Raw genomic sequence first — 5,774 nt, 5'->3', positions numbered from 1 at the left:
TTTCTTCTATTTCTTGAACCAACCTTGAACATGCTTCTTTATTAATGTCCTATCACATATTATTCTCAGCAGATCAATGACCCTCCAATCACGAGCCATTTCAATTCAACGACGATCCTTATTAGTTATACCGCCCTAAAACCATAAGTCTTTTTTATTTATTTACCCTTCGTCTTCCTCAATTCACTTCCTGGCGATTCTCTTTGTCGACTCTTTCCAACACCCAACACTTCTTCATCTTCCCTGACCTTCTTTGCTACTTCCTTTTCTTAAGGACCTAGTAAGTCGCTTATCCTTTAAGTGCTTCTATTTTTTGCCATGGCTGAGGAAACACTGGTTCCTTAGTACGCACAGACACATTCATCCTTTAGTACCACTGATAGAACTTCCATTTGATTTTAGTATAAAATCCCTAAGGAGTATCATATTAAGGTCTCACAACCTGATGGTTATCTTCATCTCCCTCTTGATAACTATGTTACTTTCTTCAAGGACTGTTGATTAAGCACTAGAGATGTCGCAAAGTAAGTTATCTAGACGGTCAAAAGTTGGCTTTGGCGTTTGCAAACTAACGAGGGTGATTGAAAAGGGAAAGAGAAGGATGAGAGAAAGAGAATGAACTGATCTTGGATGGAATGCGCTTCGGGAGATGGATTCTAGGATTTTGGTTTCATTGTAATACTAGGAGATACTACATAGATTGCTTAGTTTCTACCCTCTATGTCCATGCTCTTATAGGAAGTTAGATTGTTCAATATCCCTAAGTATCGATTAGAGACGATCCATGTGAAATCATGTAATTGTTATCCCCCCTGTCACGAGGGCGCCTTGGTAGATCACTGGGATACACATCTAGTAAATAACAATAAGGATAAGGCTTACCTACCTCCTTATGGAGGAATTGCTTCTCCCTTCAAGAGAATGTCCTAGACGTCCGTGAACGGGTTGCCCTTGTCATTAGGGCCCCTCGGATATACGATCTAGAGCACTCTCTTTACGAGAGCAGCAGTTCCTAAGGGATTGTTTCTCCTTTTAAGGGAACGTCTTAGACGTCCGGAAAGGGTTACCCCTGTCACTAGGGTACCTTGGTCAATACGCTCTAAGGTATCCCCTTTGCGGGATCAACAATCCTCCACATCAAGCAATCAAAGCATAGATATGTAAACATGGCACACACGCAACTCATCAAGCACGAACAAGGCATCAACAGGTCATTGAATAAAAATAAGGTGAATCTACATAGTTCTACATCTCCATCATATTACAAATACTTCCTAATCCTAGAACAAGATGTCTACTCCATTGTGGGGGAAAAACAACCCCAGAAGATAAAGAAAAACATACTTGCAACCCTAGAAGAATAGGAAGAAGAGATGCTTGAAGATTTCGATGTCTTGGTGATGCTTCCTTGCTCCGGAGATGGACGGATCGTTAAGGGATGACGATTGATGAAGCTCTAGGGTTTCCCATGAAGGAGAAAACCCTTTCCCAAGGAGAGGGATGAAGTCCCCGAACCAAAGATAATCAAACAATAGGGTTCTTGACCCTTTTATACCTCCTCCACGCTGCCCAGGAAAACCAGGATTACAGGTGTCTGGTAAACCAGGTTTTTCACCCATTAAACTAGGTTTTCTCATGATTCACCCTTAACCAAAGTTGTATCCCTTTATATTCTCTTCAATCTGATTCTTGGATCAAGCCCTGTATCAAAAAGAGTCGAAAGTTATGGTAGTTGGAAGTTTGGTCTGTAGTCTGGGAGGAGGTCTAGTTGAACCCATGGTTGGGAGGCATGGCCGTGCCATTTAGCACGGGCAAACAATTCTTTATCTCTATTGGATCTGAAGTAAAGTTATAGATCTTGAAGTCAGCTACGTTTAGGTATAAAGAATAGCCCGAAAATCCAACGGAGCACAAAGTTATGGCCTAATTAGGATCGGTCTGCAATCTGCCCAGAATTCAGCATAGCTCTGTTTTGGCGTGGCACAGCCCGTGTTCTTCGTCGCATGGTCGTGTGGAATCCACACAGCCTCACACGGCTTCCTCTCAGATTGAGTCGCACGGCTGTGTAGGGTCACACGACCGTGGCCTTCTTCGTCTCTGCCGAGATCACACGGTCGTGTGAATTCACACGACCGTGGCCTTCCTCCCCTCTGGAATGTTGGCACGGCCGTGCCATTTGGCACGACCGTGTCTTGCTTGGCCACGGTGTGATTGGCACGGCTGTGCCATTTGGCATGGTTGTGACCCTCTTCAACTCTGTATTGGAAGCACGATCGTGTCATTTGGCACGGTCGGAACATGCTCATGGCCACACGGCCGTGTGGTGCTTGCACGGGCCAAGCTCCTGTGTCCACTTTTGCTCCATTTTCGCTCCAAATAACATCCTGTCAACAAGAAATCAAGCAAAGAGCGGACTCCGAACAAATATAATGGAAGTATGACATTATAAAGAAATAGGGTGCAATAAACATAGAATATGCTATGAAATACTAGTAGATGTGCGTCCAAACATGCATAAATGATCATAAGATCTACGCACATCACACCCCCAAACTTAAACCTTTGTTTGTCCTCAAGAAAAACCCACAATCTAGATTCATGAGGTTAGATAGTGCATCATAATCTCTAGCAAATCAATCTAATCCTATCATATAATTTCATTGGTGAGCAAGATACAAAAGTAGTTTGAGTATGGCCTTAGTAGTAGTCCTCTGTGATCAGTGCGAAAGTGGCATAAATTTATCAAGTTTCAATCCCTAAGTCTAGTCAAGTCATCATAAAATTGTGTTCCTTATGCTTCCGGCGATAGACACTTACCTGCCACACGCAAGGTTCGTTCCCCTCAAGAATGCTATGCTTCGTCTACACAAGGTCTCAAACGAATACTCAGTATCAAGAGAAACATAGCATTCATTTCCCTAGTAACCTAACTCGGTTTTAAAGGGGTGAATTGCTAGTTTCCACTCATGACAACTATTTTTTATCCCTTATTTTTTTCATTGAATGTTTGCAAAGTATCAAACTTGAACAAACCTTCAATTTTTCATTTTTTTATTATTATTATTTTTTTGGATTGATTTTTCCAAACGAGCTTACATGATCTAAGTGTATCCAATAACCAAAATGTAGTTGAGAGGTCACCATAGAAATACAAGTACTAGTCAAATTCTATGAATCATGACTATTTTAGAGTTATCAACCATCAAAAATAGGCATAGTGTATAGAGATCCTAAAACAAGACCAATACTTAAACTCTTATAGTAAAAATATTGCTCACTTCATGCTATCATAGATAGAAAAAGATAAACATAAGTAACACATGAACCACATAAAATCTAGAATAGACGTGCTAGTATTTTACATTAAGGAACAAGCAATCATAATATGATGTATGATGCAACTAGCAAAAATTTTATTATGTAAAAAGAAATAAGCACTAAACTAAATGCATCTAATGCATCCCCCCAGATTTAAACTTTTCATCATCCCGATGAAAACTAAAAATGTAATGTGAAGGAAATTTATGAAGTTTAGAGAAGTAACCAAGTGATGAGCTCCAAATCATTGACATTCATGTTTTTGAAAATGCTCCTCTATCTAATGTTCACTTTCCTCCACAACATTGAAATCTACAAAAATAAGATAGACAAGAAAAATTGAGTAGAGGGTATGATTTATTATCAATGAAGTAAAAAGAAACTAGAAAGAACAAAAGACATAAATAAGAAAGAACTTGGGTTGCCTCCCAAGAAGCGCTTGTTTAAGGTCATTAGCTCGACCACCTCATTAGATTCATCGAAATCTCGCTCTAGGAGAGGTAAGATATTTCATCGCCCTCTTACCAAGGGATGTTATTATGGAGAGAGCTTTCATCAAAAGAGCTATAGAGTAAAGTATAACTCTCCCCATCTTCGTCTTCTTTGAAGTTCTATCAGGTGGTCGAAGACGGTTCAGTCTGAGCTTCCAATTATTGGCCTCTTGAAAATCTGCACATGCAAAGAAAAGACAATTCTCCCACGATCATATTAGATAAGATAGAGCCATAACCATATTAAGATAAGTAGGATAAGAAATAAAAACTGAATCACATCCAACAAAGTCAATGATAGATACCTCTATAAAATTTTCCACAAGATCACAAGAAATACTAACCTTATTTTCCTGAGAGATACCTGAAATTTCTAAACATGTGGATGTGACCTCTTCTAAATCAATTGATGGGTCTGGCTCTAGCTCAGGTGTTGGTGATACAATAGATGGTGATTGTTGGCACTCACCCATATCTACATGAGTCCCTACACATTGGTCCACAACATGTTCAACCCTTGCAATTCTCACCTTTAAGGGTTGTGTGGATGATGGAGGTGATCCTTGAGATGCTGCTTCCACAATGTAGCTCCCTACACATCCTTCCAAATCATCATCATCATCACAAGCATCGAAAAGTAAACCAACGCCTATATCTTCAACAGGAGAATCAACTAAAGGAGGATCTTTGACTTCATTTGCATTTTTAAGTTGATCTACCTTAATACATTCATCATCTGAAAATTCAATGTCACTATAACATCCTGTACAATGTGGAGGAAGATCTGAAAACTTGTTATCCACTGCATTATTATCACAATCCTCATCTGAAGAGTCTTCATATGCATAGGGAAATATGCACTCAACCATATTTAGATCACAGAATTTGCCAAAGTCTTTATATTCACTAGTCCTCACTAGCCTTTGTGGAAAAGGAAACTTTAGTGAAGGTCTTGGGAATGGTTGAGCTTGTGATAGAGGTTCAAACTACTTGTCTAGTGATGGTGTAATCAACCATTGAGGGAAAGGTACTTGTGGCCTTTGGGAACTTCCTGGGGAAATGGAACTGAGTTCTTGTGGTCTTCTATTATTCTTCTCCTCAGTTCTAAACATGTCCTTCTTTAGAAGTTGTTCATGATTCTTTCCCTTTCTCAACTCAATATCATTACAAATCTCACTAGATTTTATCTGTAAAGGAGGGGGATCTTCTTTGAACCATTTTGAAATTGTGCTCTTAATCTTTTCCCCCAAATGTTTGAACACCTCATTCTGTGACTTATGATATTCAAAACTCTTGGATGGTTGAGTTGCTATTTGTTTGACAGGCTCTTTTGTATATATGGCTTATACTTCTTGAATTTTTGAGGGAGATTCCATCCAAATTTTGCTTGACCTTTCATGGAGGTTCAATGCTACTCGATCAATCAATGTATATGCTTCTTCTATACTCTTTTCCATAAAAGAACCACCAGCTGATGAATCTAACAAACACTTATCTGAAAAGGAAATTCCCCTATAGAATATGTGTAGAATTAGCCATTTCTCCAAACCATGATGAGGACACTATCTTTGAAGACTCTTGAATATATCCCATGCTTCAAATAATGATTCTCCATATGCCAGAGCAAAATTGGTGATGTAATTCCTCATATACACTGTTCTTCTTGGAGAAAAGAAATGGTTCAGAAATTGCTTCTCCAACTGTTCCCAACTTGTGATGCTTTGAGGACGAAGAGAATACAACCAAGTCCTTGCTTTATCCTTGATATTAAAAGGAAATGTTATCAGTCGAACTGCATCTACTGACACTCCTTCACAGTTCATTATATTGCATAGCTCTAGAAATGCCTCAAGGTGCAGATAAGGACTTTCTGATACTTCTCCTCCAAATTTGTGACCTTGTATCATGAAAATTAACTCTGGGCCTAGCTGGAAACTTTCTGCTTCAATATGAGGCTGCACAATT

At 39.3% G+C, this 5,774-nt stretch overlaps 1 non-coding gene across 1 annotated transcript; it reads left to right on the top strand.

Moving 5' to 3' along the window:
- The first annotated feature begins 5,354 nt into the window (after nt 1–5,354).
- Nucleotides 5,355–5,460, top strand: LOC122035523. Its single transcript, XR_006127073.1, has one exon. It is a non-coding gene; the product is annotated as a small nucleolar RNA R71 (small nucleolar RNA).
- The last annotated feature ends 314 nt before the right edge of the window (nt 5,461–5,774 follow it).

The sequence above is a fragment of the Zingiber officinale genome, chromosome 11B (assembly GCF_018446385.1).
Source record: "Zingiber officinale cultivar Zhangliang chromosome 11B, Zo_v1.1, whole genome shotgun sequence".
NCBI classification, from domain to species: domain Eukaryota; kingdom Viridiplantae; phylum Streptophyta; class Magnoliopsida; order Zingiberales; family Zingiberaceae; genus Zingiber; species Zingiber officinale.
Note: the sequence above shows the minus strand (reverse complement) of the source record. Positions and strands in the feature narration are given on the sequence as shown.